Source organism: Choloepus didactylus, chromosome X (assembly GCF_015220235.1).
Source record: "Choloepus didactylus isolate mChoDid1 chromosome X, mChoDid1.pri, whole genome shotgun sequence".
Classification (NCBI taxonomy): domain Eukaryota; kingdom Metazoa; phylum Chordata; class Mammalia; order Pilosa; family Megalonychidae; genus Choloepus; species Choloepus didactylus.
The window spans coordinates 170,475,548-170,491,785 of NC_051334.1; positions in this window are offsets into that span (position 1 = coordinate 170,475,548).

Here is a 16,238-nt window from a genome sequence, read left to right on the forward strand (position 1 = left end):
TTTGAATAATTTCAATCTTTTTAAATTTATTGAGGCTTGTTTTATGTCCCAGCATATGATCTATTCTGGAGAAAGTTCCATGAGCACTAGAAAAGTATGTGTATCCTGGTGATTTGGGATGTAATGTCCTGTATATGTCTGTTAAATCTAGTTCATTTATCAGATTGTTTAGGTTTTCAATTTCCTTATTGGTCTTCTGTCTGGTTGATCTATCTATAGGAGAGAGTGCTGTGTTGAAGTCTCCCACAATTATTGTGGAAACATCAATTGCTTCCTTTAGTTTTGCCAGTGTTTCTCTCATATATTTTGTGGCACCTTGGTTGGGTGCATAGACATTTACGATTGTTATTTCTTCTTGGTGAATTGCCCGTTTTATTAGTATATAGTGGCCTTCTTTGTCTCTCAAAACATCCCTGCATTTGAAGTCTATTTTATCTGAGATTAATATTGCTACACCTGCTTTCTTTTGGCTGTAGCTTGCATGAAATATTTTTTTCCATCCTTTCACTTTCAGTTTCTTTGTGTCCCTGTGTCTAAGATGAGTCTCTTGTATGCAACATATTGATGGTTCATTTTTTTTGATCCATTCTGCGAATCTATATCTTTTAATTGGGGAGTTTAATCCATTTACATTCAACGTTATAACCGTGAAGGCATTTCTTGAATCAGCCATCTTATCCTTTGGTTTATGTTTGTCATATTTTTCCCCTCTCTCTATTAATATCCTTTATTGTACCCGTACTGAATCTCTTTAGTACTGAACCTTTCTCCAAGTCTCTCTGTCCTTTCTTTGTTTCTCTGTCTGTAGGGCTCCCTTGAGTATCTCCAGTAGGGCAGGTCTCTTGTTAGCAAATTCTCTCAGCATTTGTTTGTCTGTGAAAAATTTAAGCTCTCCCTCAAATTTGAAGGAGAGCTTTGCTGGATAAAGTATTCTTGGCTGGAAATTTTTCTCACTCAGAATTTTAAATATATCATGCCATTGCCTTCTTGCATCCATGGTGGCTGCTGAGTAGTCACTACTTAGTCTTATGCTGTTTCCTTTGTATGTGGTGAATTGCTTTTCTCTTGCTGCTTTCAGAACTTGCTCCTTCTATTCTGTGTTTGACAGTGTGATCAGTATATGTCTCGGAGTGGGTTTATTTGGATTTATTCTATTTGGAGTTCGCTGAGCATTTATGATTTGTGTATTTATGTTGTTTAGAAGATTTGGGAAGTTTTCCCCAACAATTTCTTTGAATACTCTTCCTAGACCTTTACCCTTTTCTTCCCCTTCTGGGACACCAATGAGTCTTATATTTGGACGTTTCATTTTATCTATCATATCCCTGAGGTCCATTTCGATTTTTTCAATTTTTTTCCCCATTCTTTCTTTTATGCTTGCATTTTCCATTCTGTCATCTTTGAGGTCACTGATTCGTTGTTCAACTTCCTCTAGTCTTGTACTATGAGTGTCCAGAATCTTTTTAATTTGGTCAACAGTTTCTTTAATTTCCATAAGATCATCCATTTTTTTATTTAGTCTTGCAATGTCTTCTTTATGCTCTTCTAGGGTCTTCTTGATTTCCTTTATCTCCCGTACTATGGTCTCATTGTTCATCTTTAGTTCTTTGAGTAGCTGCTCTAGGTGCTGTGTCTCTTCTGACCTTTTGATTTGGGTGCTTGGGCTTGGGTTATCCATATCGTCTGGTTTTTTCATATGCTTTATAATTTTCTGTTGTTTTTGGCCTTGTGGCATTTGCTGAACTTGATAGGGTTCTTTTAGGATTTGTAGACCAATTGTAGTCCTTATCTCTAATTTATGAGATCTACAGCTTCGTGGAGTACACTTTCTCTAACTAACCAGCAGGTGGCGTCCACGAGCCACCTGTTCTCCACAAGCCCGTTCTCCCCTGCTTAGCCTTTTTGGTGAGTGGGGGAGTGAGTCTTGTGGGGTCCAATTGGTGTACCAAGCTTGCGTGTGTAGTTGGTGTTGCCTGCCCTGTATATGGGGCGTGTTTCTGGGCAGTCAGGGAGGGGGGGGTGGCTCTAACAATCCAATCTCCCTGGTGATCCTAGAGTTTTAAAGCTGCTGCAATAGTCTAATCCTTCAGTTCAGTCCTGCCACAGTTTGTCTCTGCCACTGACCCACAAGTCCTTGGTATTGGCGTATGGCTCCTGAGACTTGCAAGTGGGCCCCTCTTCCAGGGCGTGCACCCCGGGTCCTCTGTTGAGGGATGACTGTGCTATGTCACAGGTGAGTGCCATCCCCCCAGGGCAGTTCTGGGCTGCTGGGCTGTGTAGGGAGGCTCCCAGTCTGCTGAAATGATGGCTGAATGGGGCTTTGTTAATTCACCCTGCTCTACCTTCCCAACTCTGGGACAATCAGCTGAGGTTGCAGGGAAGGCTAATGTCCACGCCCAGTTTTGTGGTGTGTGCCTGTTATTTGAAGCACTTCCGTCACACTGGGTTGTCTGGGGCAGCTCTGGGCTATGGGGCTGGTGATGGGCAGGAGTGTTTCCTGTGCACCAGGATGATGGCTGTGAGCGGACACCCCCCTTTTCTTGGGAAGTTGTGGTGTTTAGTGAATTTTCCCAGCCCCTGGATTATTGCGTTTTGTCTCAGAGCTCTCCTAGTTCTGCTCTTGACTTGACCTGCCCAAATAGCAAGTCTTTGAAGCTTTCTGTATTGGGCTTCTTAGAGTATTTGTTTTAGAAAAAGAAAAAAGGATTAAAAAAAAATATATATGGGCCCTCCTCAGAGATCTAATGGGTTATTGAAATGCTAAGAGACAAAGCAAGCAGGGCCATTAAGGAAAGGTCCACAGGGCAGAGAGATCAGCTTTTCTTCGGGATTTGCATATGCGCCTCAGGGCCCTTCCCCTTTCTCTGTTCACCAAAACTCCAAAAATCCTCCGCTTTTATTTTGGAGTTTTTCGTGTTGTTTTTTTTCTATGCCTGTCTCCTCTCTGCTGGGCTGGCTGCTCTCAGATTCTCTGGTGTCTGGTCTCAGTCTATCTATGGTTTCGTTAGAGTTTGGATCAGTAGAATGTGTTTCCGATAAGGGCTGCCACTGCAGTTCTCCCTTCTCCTTCCCGGAGCTGACAGCCCCTCCTCCCCCGGGACTGAGCCTGGCAGGGAGGGGCGTGGGTCCCCTGGCCGCAAAAACTTACAGATTTCGCTGATCTCAGCAGTTCCACGTTTTCATGAGAGTTGTTTGAAGTATGCCCAAAGTCAGATTGCTCTGTGGTGTCCAGTCCACGCAGTTCCTGGCTTTCTACCTACTTTCCTGGAGGAGTAACTAAAACATACAGCTCACCAGTCCGCCATCTTGCCCCGCCTACCCCAATTCTTTAGAACCTAAAAAGGGTTGTCTAAAGTGTGCGTAAGAGTGCCCACCAGAGTGACCTCTCGGCTCCTTTTGGAATCTCTTTGCTACTGAAACTTATTTCATTTCCTTTCACGTCCCCCTTTTGGTAAAGAAGATGTTCTCCGTCCCACGATGCCAAGTCTACATTCCTCCCCAGGAGTCATATTCCACGTTGCCAGGGAGATTCACTCCCCTGGGTGTCTGATCCCACGTAGGGGGGAGGGCAGCGATTTCACCTTTCAAGTTGGCTTAGCTAGAGAGAAAGGGCCACATCTGAGCAACAAAGAGGCATTTGGGAGGAGGCTCTTAGGCATAGTTATAGGGAGGCCTAGCCTCTCCCCTGCAGCAACCGTCTTCCCAAGGGTAAAACCTATGGTAGAGGGCTCAAGCCATCAAACCACCAGTCCCCTATATATGTGGTCATGTTAGCAACCATCTAGGTGGGGTAGGCAAATACCCCTGCATTCTCCACAGGCTCCTCAAGGGGGCACTACATCTTTTTTTCCTTGTTTTTCTTTCTTTTTTTTTTTTTTTAACTTTCCCTTCTTTTTTAAATCAACTGTATGAAAAAAAAAGTTAAAAAGAAAACAAACATACAATAAAAGAACATTTCAAAGAGACCATAACAAGGGAGTAAGAAAAAGACAACTAACCTAAGATAACTGCTTAACTTCCAACATGTTCCTACTTTACCCCAAGAAAGTTACCTAATATAGCAACATTTCTGTGAACTTGTTCCTACTATATCCATCAGAAATTAACAGACCATAGTCATTCCTGGGCATCCCCAGAACGTTAAATAGCTTATCTGTCCTTCTTGGAGTATTGTTCCCCCTTCCTTAATTGCTCTCTATTGCTAGTTCCCCTACATTCTACATTATAAACCATTTGTTTTACATTTTTCAAAGTTCACATTAGTGGTAGCATATAATATTTCTCTTTTTGTGCCTGGCTTATTTCGCTCAGCATTATGTCTTCAAGGTTCATCCATGTTGTCATATGTTTCATGAGGTCGTTCCTTCTTACTGCCGTGTAGTATTCCATCGTGTGTATATACCACATTTTATTTATCCACTCATCTGTTGAAGGACATTTGGGTTGTTTCCATCTCTTGGCAATTGTGAATAATGCTGCTATGAACATTGGCGTGCAGATATCTGTTCGTGTCACTGCTTTCCAATCTTCCGGGTATATACTGAGAAGTGCAATCGCTGGATCGAACGGTACCTCTATATCTAGTTTTCTAAGGAACTGCCAGACTGACTTCCAAAGTGGCTGAACCATTATACAGTCCCACCAACAATGAATAAGAGTTCCAATTTCTCCACATCCCCTCCAGCATTTGTAGTTTCCTGTTTCTTTAATGGCAGCCATTCTAATCGGTGTTAGATGGTATCTCATTGTGGTCTTAATTTGCATCTCTCTAATAGCTAGTGAAGCTGAACATTTTTTCATGTGTTTCTTGGCCATTTGTATTTCCTCTTCAGAGAACTGTCTTTTCATATCTTTTGCCCATTTAATAATTGGGCTGTCTGTACTATTGTCATTGAGTTGTAGGATTTCTTTATATATGCAAGATATCAGTCTTTTGTCAGATACATGGTTTCCAAAAATTTTTTCCCATTGAGTTGGCTGCCTCTTTACCTTTTTGAGAAATTCCTTTGAGGTGCAGAAACTTCTAAGCTTGAGGAGTTCCCATTTATCTATTTTTTCTTTTGTTGCTTGTGCTTTGGGTGTAAAGTCTAGGAAGTGGCCGCCTAATACAAGGTCTTGAAGATGTTTTCCTACATTACCTTCTAGGAGTTTTATGGTACTTTCTTTTATATTGAGATCTTTGGTCCATTTTGAGTTAATTTTTGTGTAGGGGGTGAGGTAGGGGTCCTCTTTCATTCTTTTGGATATGGATATCCAACTCTCCCAGCCCCATTTGTTCAAAAGACCATTATGACTCAGTTCAGTGACTTTGGGGGCCTTATCAAAGATCAGTCGGCCATAGATCTGAGGGTCTATCTCTGAATTCTCAATTCGATTCCATTGATCTATATGTCTATCTTTGTGCCAGTACCATGCTGTTTTGGCAACTGTGGCTTTATAATAAGCTTCAAAGTCAGGGAGTGTAAGTCCTCCCACTTCGTTTTTCTTTTTTAGAGTGTCTTTAGCAATTCGAGGCATCTTCCCTTTCCAAACAAATTTGATAACTAGCTTTTCCAAGTCTGCAAAGTAGGTTGTTGGAATTTTGATTGGGATTGCATTGAATCTGTAGATGAGTTTGGGTAGAATTGACATCTTAATGACATTTAGCCTTCCTATCCATGAACATGGAATATTTTTCCATCTTTTAAGGTCCCCTTCTATTTCTTTTAGTAGAGTTATATAGTTTTCCTTGTATAGGTCTTTTACATCTTTGGTTAAGTTTATTCCTAGGTACTTGATTTTTTTAGTTGCTATTGAAAATGGTATCTTTTTCTTGAGTGTCTCTTCAGTTTGTTCATTTCTAGCATATAGAAACATTACTGACTTATGTGCATTAACCTTGTATCCCGCTACTTTGCTAAATTTGTTTATTAGCTCTAGTAGCTGTATCGTCGATTTCTCAGGGTTTTCTAGATATAAGATCATATCATCTGCAAACAATGACAGTTTTACTTCTTCTTTTCCAATTTGGATGCCTTTTATTTCTTTGTCTTGCCGGATTGCTCTGGCTAGCACTTCCAGCACAATGTTGAATAACAGTGGTGACAGTGGGCATCCTTGTCTTGTTCCTGATCTTAGAGGGAAGGCTTTCAGTCTCTCACCATTGAGTACTATGCTGGCTGTGGGTTTTTCATATATGCTCTTTATCATGTTGAGGAAGTTTCCTTCAATTCCTACCTTTTGAAGTGTTTTTATCAAAAAGGGATGTTGGATTTTGTCAAATGCTTTTTCAGCATCTATTGAGATGATCAATTGATTTTTCCCTTTTGACTTGTTAATGTGTTGTAATACATTGATTGATTTTCTTATGTTGAACCATCCTTGCATGCCTGGAATAAACCCCACTTGGTCATGGTGTATGATTTTTTTAATGTGTCTTTGGATTCGATTTGCAAGTATTTTGTTGAGGATTTTTGCATCTATATTCATTAGGGAGATTGGCCGGTAGTTTTCCTTTTTTGTAACATCTTTGCCTGGTTTTGGTATTAGATTGATGTTAGCTTCATAAAATGAGTTAGGTAGTGTTCCATTTTCTTCAATGTTTTGAAAGAGTTTGAGTAAGATTGGTGTCAGTTCTTTCTGGAAAGTTTGGTAGAATTCCCCTGTGAAGCCATCTGGCCCTGGGCATTTATTTGTGGGAAGATTTTTGATGACAGATTGGATCTCTTTGCTTGTGATGGGTTGGTTGAGGTCTTCTATTTCTTCTCTGGTCAGTCTAGGTTGTTCATATGTTTCCAGGAAATTGTCCATTTCCTCTACATTATCCAGTTTGTTGCCATACAGTTGTTCGTAGTATCCTCTTATAATTTTTTTAATTTCTTCAGGATCTGCAGTTATGTCACCTTTTTCATTCATTATTTTGTTTATATGGGTCTTCTCTCTTTTTGATTTTGTCAGTCTAGCTAGGGGCTTGTCAATCTTGTTGATCTTCTCAAAGAACCAACTTTTGGTGATATTTATCCTCTCTATTGTTTTTTTTGTTCTCTATGTCATTTATTTCTGCTTTAATCCTTGTTATTTCTTTTCTTCTACTTTGTTTAGGATTAGTTTGCTGTTCATTTTCTAGCTTCTTCAGTTGATCTATTCGTTCTTTGCTTTTGGCTCTTTCTTCCTTTTTAATATATGCGTTTAGTGCTATAAATTTCCCCCTTAGCACTGCTTTTGCTGCATCCCATAGGTTTTGGTATGTTGTGTTCTCATTTTCCGTCGTCTCTATATATTTAGCGATTTCTCTTGCTATTTCTTCTTTAACCCACTGATTGTTTAGGAGTGTGTTGTTTAACCTCCAGGTATTTGTGAATTTTCTAAGTCTCTGATGGTTATTGACTTCTAATTGTATTCCTTTGTGGTCAGAGAATTTGCTTTGAATAATTTCAATCTTTTTAAATTTATTGAGGCTTGTTTTATGTCCCAGCATATGATCTATTCTGGAGAAAGTTCCATGAGCACTAGAAAAGTATGTGTATCCTGGTGATTTGGGATGTAATGTCCTGTATATGTCTGTTAAATCTAATTCATTTATCAGATTGTTTAGGTTTTCAAGTACCTTATTGGTCTTCTGTCTGGTTGATCTATCTATAGGAGAGAGTGATGTGTTGAAGTCTCCCACAATTATTGTGGAAACATCAATTGCTTTCTTTAGTTTTGCCAGTGTTTCTCTCATGTATTTTGTGGCACCTTGATTGGGTGCATAGACATTTACGATTGTTATTTCTTCTTGGTGAATTGCCCCTTTTATTAGTATATAGTGGCCTTCTTTGTCTCTCAAAACATCCCTGCATTTAAAGTCTATTTTATCTGAGATTAATATTGCTACACCTGCTTTCTTTTGGCTGTAGCTTGCATGAAATATTTTTTTCCATCCTTTCACTTTCAGTTTCTTTGTGTCCCTGTGTCTAAGATGAGTCTCTTGTATGCAACATATTGATGGTTCATTTTTTTTTATCCATTCTGCGAATCTATATCTTTTAATTGGGGAGTTTAATCCATTTACATTCAATGTTATAACTGTGAAGGCATTTCTTGAATCAGCCATCTTATCCTTTGGTTTATGTTTGTCATATTTTTCCCTTCTCTCTATTAATATCCTTTATTGTACCCATACCGAATCTCTTTAGTACTGAACCTTTCTCCATGTCTCTCTGTCCTTTCTTTGTTTCTCTGTCTGTAGGGCTCCCTTTAGTATCTCCAGTAGGGCAGGTCTCTTGTTAGCAAATTCTCTCAGCATTTGTTTGTCTGTGAAAAATTTAAGCTCTCCCTCAAATTGAAGGAGAGCTTTGCTGGATAAAGTATTCTTGGCTGGAAATTTTTCTCACTCTGAATTTTAAATATATCATGCCACTGCCTTCTTGCCTCCATGGTGGCTGCTGAGTAGTCACTACTTAGTCTTATGCTGTTTCCTTTGTATGTGGTGAATTGCTTTTCTCTTGCTGCTTTCAGAACTTGCTCCTTCTCTTCCGTGTTTGACAGTGTGATCAGAATATGTCTCGGAGTGGGTTTATTTGGATTTATTCTATTTGGAGTTTGCTGATCATTTATGATTTGTGTATTCTTGTTGTTTAGAAGATTTGGGAAGTTTTCCCCAACAATTTCTTTGAATATTCTTCCTAGACCGTTACCCTGTTCTTCCCCTTCTGGAACACCAATGAGTCTTATATTCGGATGTTTCATTTTATCTATCATATCCCTGAGGTCCATTTCGATTTTTTCAATTTTTTTCCCCATTCTTTCTTTTATGGTTTCATTTTCCATTCTGTCATCTTCCAGGTCACTGATTCGTTGTTCAACTTCCTCTAGTCTTGTACTATGAGTGTCCAGAATCTTTTTAATTTGGTCAACAGTTTCTTTAATTTGCATAAGATCATCCATTTTTTTATTTAGTCTTGCAATGTCTTCTTTATGCTCTTCTAGGGTCTTCTTGATATCCTTTGTATCCCGTACTATGGTCTCATTGTTCATCTTTAGTTCTTTGTGTAGCTGCTCTAGGTGCTGTGTCTCTTCCGATCTTTTGATTTGGGTGCTTGGGCTTGGGTTATCCATATCGTCTGGTTTTTTCATATGCTTTATAATTTTCTGTTGTTTTTTGCCTCTTGGCATTTGCTGAACTTGATAGGATTCTTTTAGGATCTGTAGACCAATTGAAGTCCTTATCTCTAATTTATGAGATCTACAGCTTCGTGGAGTACACTTTCTCTAACTAACCAGCAGGTGGCATCCACGTGCCACCTGTTCTCCACAAGCCCGTTCTCCCCTGCTTAGCCTTTTTGGTGAGTGGGGGAGTGAGTCTTGTGGGGTCCAATTGGTGTACCAAGCTTGCGTGTGTAGTTGGTGTTGCCTGCCCTGTATATGGGGCGTGTTTCTGGGCAGTCACGGAGTGGGGGTGGCTCTAACAATCAAATCTCCCTGGTGATCCTAGAGTTTTAAAGCTGCTGCAATATTCTAATCCTTCAGTTCAGTCCTGCCACAGTTTGTCTCTGCCACTGACCCACAAGTCCTTGGTATTGGCGTATGGCTCCTGAGACTTGCAAGTGGGCCCCTCTTCCAGGCTGTGCACCCTGGGTCCTCTGTTGAGAGATGACTGTGCTATGTCTCAGGTGAGTGCCATCCCCCCAGGGCAGTTCTGGGCTGCTGGGCTGTGTAGGGAGGCTCCCAGTCTGCTGAAATGATGGCTGAATGGGGCTTTGTTAATTCACACTGCTCCACCTTCCCAACTCTGGGACATTCAGCTGAGGTTGCAGGGAAGGCTAATGTCCACACCCAGTTTTGTGGTATGTGCCTGTTATTTGAAGCACTTCCGTCACACTGGGTTGTCTGGGGCAGTTCTGGGCTATGGGGCTGGCGACGGGCAGGAGTGTTTCCTGTCCACCAGGATGATGGCTGTGAGCAGACACCCCCCTTTTCTTGGGAAGTTGTGGTGTTTAGTGAATTTTCTCAGCCACTGGATTATTGCCTTTTGTCTCAGAGCTCTCTTAGTTCTGCTCTTGACTTGACCTGCCCAAATTGCAAGTCTTTGAAGCTTTCTGTATTGGGCTTCTTAGAGTAATTGTTTTAGAAAAAGAAAAAAGGATTAAAAAACGGGCCCTCCTCAGAAATCTAATGGGTTATTGAAATGCTAAGAGACAAAGCAATTAGCGCCATTAAGGAAAGGTCCACAGGGCAGAGAGATCAGCTTTTCTTCGGGATTTGCATATGAGCCTCAGGGCGTAAGCCCTGCCCTTCCCCTTTCTATGTTCACCAGAACTCCAAAAATCCTCCGCTTTTATTTTGGAGTTTTTCATGTTGTTTTTTTCGATGACTGTCTCCTCTCTGCTGGGCTGGCTGCTCTCAGTTTCTCTGGTGTCTGGTCTCAGTCTATCTACGGTTGAAGTTTGGATCAGTAGAATGAGTTTCCGATAAGGACTGCCACTGCAGTTCTCCCTTCTCCTTCCCGGAGCTGACAGCCCCTCCTCCCACGGGACTGAGCCTGGCAGGGAGGGGTGCGGGTCCCCTGGCCACAAAAACTTACAGATTTCGCTGATCTCAGCAGTTCCACATTTTCATGAGTGTTGTATGAAGTATGCCCAAAGTCAGGTTGCTCTGTGGTGTCCAGTCCACGCAGTTCTTGGCTTTCTACCTACTTTCCTGGAGGAGTCACTAAAACATACAGCTCACCAGTCCGCCATCTTGCCCCCCCTCTGATAGTATATACTTTTGACATTATATGAAGAAAATGGCACTTTTCCTCTGTGATCATCCTCCCCAAAATCCATAATCCCTGTCTAATAATAAAAAAAATCAGACAAATACAAATAGAAGGGCATCCTTCAAAGTCATCAAAAAACAAGGAATATCTAAGAAACTGTTACAGTCAAGAGGAGACAAAGAAGACATGAAAACTAAAGGTAATGTATCTTAGATGAGATCCTGGAACATAAGCAGGAAATTAAGTGAAAACTAGGGAAGTCTGAATAAAGTGTGGACTTCAGTTAATAATACTGTGTGAATATTCCTTCAATAATTTAACAAATGTACCATATTAGTGAAAGATGTTAATAATAGGGGAAATTGTGTGTGTGTTGGTAGGGGGGTTTATAGGAACTCTCTGTACTAACAACTCAATTTTTCTGTAAATCTAAAACTGTTCCAAAAATAAAGAGTATTAATAAAAAAATATCTGTAGGGGGCTAAAAAATCAATGGGAGCTGGCTGAAGAGAAATTCAATGAACTTGAATATAGATCAATTGAGACAAACAATTCTGATTCACAGAAAGATAAGACTGAAGAAAAAAGAATAGAGCCTCAGAAACCTGTGGGATACCATCAAAGGTACCAAATAATTGGAATCCCAGAAAGATAGGAGTGGGAGAAAGGAGGAGAAAGAATATTTGAAGAATTAATAGGAAAACTTCCAAATTTGGTGGAAAACATTAATCTATGTATTAGAAAGCACAACAAACTGCTAGTAGGATAAACTGAAGGACATCTACACTTAGACACATCATAGTCAAGCTCTTGTCAAAAATCAGAGACATAGAGAGAATCCTGGAAGGAGCAATAGGAAAATGACTCATTAAGTACAAGGGATCCTCAACAAGTTTATCAGCTGACTTATTGTTTCAGCCCACAGGGGTTGGTCAGGCAGGGAGACAAAAGGAAACACCAGGAAAAAAGTGAGACATACACTTTATTATAGGAACTTATAGCAGTGAAGTGAGGAGTCGGTCAAGCTGCTCTGATGGGGGCTGATTCAGAGCTCAGTGTGAAAACAATCCATAATTAGGCAGGAATCAGCAAGGCCAGTTATAGAGGCCCAAAACAAAACATTCCAGTGGGTATGAGATAAAGGGATCTTGTAACATTTAGATTGGCTACGTGCTAGGAAGGGAGTAACAATCTTGGTTCTGGGAACCAGTGGATCTTAGAAAGGTTTAGTTAAAACGGGAGGGAGAAGTGACCATCTGCATGTTCCCTCCCTTTGATGTGGGGAGTGTTACATTTTGATTAACTGCTCTGGGTCATGCAGGCTGCTGTGTGCTTAAGTTTTACAGAATTCCAGGGAAAGGCCCAGGCCCTGGGCTCCCACAATCCACCCCCACACAGCAGTCTGCTTTGACCCCAGGACAGACATTGCATCCATAGTTCACAGCAACAATACAATAGGCAACAGAGCATAAGCAAACAGTACATAAAGAAAGTAATCCTATTAATAAGGGGTGCCATGGCCAGGTTAAAGAATTAAATCACTTTGACAGAGGATCATCAGACAAATGTTCAATATTTTGTATGATTATTTAGGAAAAAGCTTTATAATGTTTTATTAAAAACAGACCACAAATCCAAAGAAATGCTACTTTAATAAAGAGAAAAATAATTATAGTTTGCATCAATAAATTATTTGATATTAAGGCTTTAACATTTTTTGTAGATGGACTCATTGAATCTTATCCAACTTTGACCACAGAAATAAATTTCCTTTTCTACCAACCTTGTGCAACTTTCTGTATCTATTCAGGTTTGTCCTACATTTTCTTCTTTCTTATTTTGTAATAAACTATTCATTTAGGACAAAATTATTTTCTTTTTCCTTTAATAAAAACACATCCTTTCTATCTTTCATACTTAAGTTACCAAAATAATTTTGGAAACTGTTTTCAAGCAAACATTTTACAACATACAATTACCATCAAAATCAAACTTGTTAGAATAATGCTAAATACTTAAAACACTTTAGTCAATGCCTTATTGAAACAGTAATATACAATTTTTAACAAGAATTAATGGCACATGTAGGCATTAAACTGGATGGCTGAATGGTTTAACAACATACAAGCTAAGTTTTTATTAGTAGAAAGAAGAGTTCCAGGTGAGGGGGTACCATGAGGGGGTTTTAAATAACTATATTTTCTTCCCCTGCAGTGGCAGGGAGCCCTTTGGGGGTCAGATCTACAGTAAGTTTGGGGCATAATGAGTGCGTACAAAGTTATGCATACAGTTCCCTGGGGGATGGGGATCCAAGATTGGTAATACAAATGCCTTTTGGCATTTTATGTATAAACTGCAACTTAATGTTCACATTTCATGTAATTCTAATATACCCCATGGACTTAGGATTCCCAGCCAGCATGGCTGCATGGTCCAGGACCAGAGCTAATTGACCTTATTTTCCCCAGTTTTTAGTGCTTGTGGTACAGACAAAAGCAAGTTATTTTATTACCTCATTGTGGCTATAGTTTCGCTGGTCCTTTTATCTGTATTCACAGGGCTTGCATGGGTCCTACAGTTATCATTTTAACAGTAGCAGGGGCAGCAGCCTGGAGCCTTGAGTTGAGGCTGGTTAAAGCTGGGTGCAGTTGTTGGATCCACTGCTTATGCTTGTGACATACAGTCCAGATGTCTTCCCATATTTCTTTCCCCCACAGGGGGCAGCCAACGACGGTCTATTGTTCCTGTTTCTATGTGGCCAACCACACCATTAAGCCTTGGTACACAGTCCAATTTTCAACACAAATGGTTAGTGCATCACCTGGTTGGTGGACAGTGACCATCCACACAGCTCTTAATTCAGCCCACTGGCTAATTTGCATAGTCTTAGTTTCCCACCATATAGTGTCAGCACCAGGCTGCACAGCTACTACTGTCCAGATGTAGGGTTGCCCAGTTGCTGATCCATCGGTATACCAGGCAGAATCAGGTATACTGCCACATCCTTTGACAGTGGGCACAGAGATAGTCACCTCAGGAAGATCATTAGTGAGGGGTAACTGCTGTTCTTCCACATAGGAAACTGGCCCTAAAATATTGTGCATCTCTGCACTTAAAGGGCTGCTGTTAAAAACACTGCATTGTAGCAGATAAGCTTTCCACTTGGTTAGAGTGCTGGGCTAAGCACTGTGTGGGGATGGCTGTCCATAGTGTCACAGGACACCTTGGGTTAGTCCTTCAACTTGTAGTAAGGCATTATAGGCAGCATATAGTTGTTTCTCTAAGGGGCTATATTATAGTTTGGCTTCTTTCCAAAGTTGAGACCCAAAGCCAATGGAAGCTCATTGTGCCTGTTGCCTTTGCCATAGACCAATGGAACAGAATAGAGTCCAGAAAACACAAATGTCTCCTGGCTTATGATAAAGTTGACATTGCAATTTTGTGGGTGCCTTTTCAAAAAATGGTGCTGAGTGAATTGAATACCCATGTGAAAAGCAACATATCTTGACCCTACCTCACACCATTTGAAAAAGAAATCAATTCCAGATGGATTGTAGCTCTCCATGTATAAAGTAAAATAATATAACTTTAAATGAAAACAGGAAAATATTTTCATGATCGTGGGATAGAGAAATATTTCTTTACCAGGACAAAAACAGCACTAATACTAAAGGAAAAAAGATAAATTGGACTACATCACAACTGGGAACTTCTCTTCATCAAAGGATATCTTTAAATGAGTTAAACAGCAAGCCAAGGAGCAGGAGAAGATATTCGCAGTACCAAATGTATCCAACAGAAAAGGACAGACTGACCAATAGAATAATGGGCAAGACACTTGACAGGCACTTCACAAAAAGAGTATATTCAAATGGCCATTAAAAACATGAAAAGATGTTCACCTTCATTGGCCACCAGGGAAATGCAGATTAAAACTATAATGCAATACTCCCACAAGCTTACTGGAATGACTAAAATGAAAAAGATGGACAGTTCCAATTGTTGGCAAAGGTAAGGAGTAAACCAAACCCTCATACACTGCTTGTGGGAATGTAAATTGCTACAACCATTACGAAAAATATTTGGGCGTTGTCTTAAGAAGGTGACTATTTGTAAATCCTATGACTCAAGAATTCCTCTCTTAAGGTGCTAGAGGGCTGGTAATGTTCTTTTTCTTGATTAGGGTGGTAATTACAAGGATGTTCACTTTGTGGTAATTCATTGAGCTGTGCACTTAAGATTTGAGCATTTTTTCTGTGTTATGTTTCAATATGCATGTTTACTTAAAAGTGTATACAAACTGAAATAAATTAATTTCCCATGACCATAATGCTCTGTTATTTTTCTTCTGATTGAATTATTAAAATTATTAAATACTGTTGATCAAACAGTATAAGTATAGTATAAATTTTGATAGCTATAAACAAAACATGAAAATAATTGAAATTTCCTCTCTTAGTGTTATGGATGGATTTTAAAAATTACTTCATGTATCATGTATGAATATTAGTTATTGCCAGAATGAGGCCTGTCTTGCCACCAATTATATCCTTATTTTTCATTTTCAGAGATAATATATATATAGAAATGGAAGGAATTTTGTTAGAACTGGGTCATTTAATTTTAAAAATTTCCTTTAGAGTTATATGCCATAAATCACACACTGAACTATGATCATCTTTTCCAATGATCTATCAGGTAACAACTTGATTAAACCCTTCTTAAATTCTGTTGAAAACAAAACAAAACAGAAAAAAAACAGAAATCAGTTGATTTGCAGAAGGATTTCCTACCTAGTTGTTAGTCATTCTGTTTCCCAGCCAGAATAATTTTAAGTCTCTATGGCTCCTCTGAGTCTTCCCCCCCCCCATGGGGGATTTTTTTTTTATTTGTACTGTTATTACAGTCATCATCCACCACAATATTTACTGTGTTTTGCAGTCCCATGTTTAAACCTCTGGCTTTCCTTCTGGTGACATATATGACTCTAAGTTTCCCCTTTCAACCACATTCACTGACAGTTCCGCACTATTACTTATACTCACGATAGCATGCTGCCATCACCTCTATCCGTTTCCAAGCATTTAAGTTCAACTTCGTTAAAAATTTGGTGCATATTAAGCAACTGCTCCCCACTGTAGCCTCATTCTGTCTTCTGGTAACCTAGATTCTGTCTATGAGTTTACATAGTTTAGTTAGTTTACATTAGTGAGATCATACAACATTCGTCCTTTTGTGTCTGGCATATTTCACTCAACATAATGTCCTCAAGGCTCATCCATGTTGCCGTGTGCTTCAGGGCTTCGTTCCTTCTTACTGCTGAATAATATTCCATTGTATGTATATATGTATATACCACATTTTGCTTATCCGTCTCTGACTCCTTTTTCATTTCTTCTGTGGCATTTTATCTATTCAAGTTTTCTGTCCTTGAGTCAATTTTGGTAATTTGTATTTTTCTAGGATCACATATTTCTATATTTCATGCATATTTAAACCAGCAAAAAGTCATGTGTAG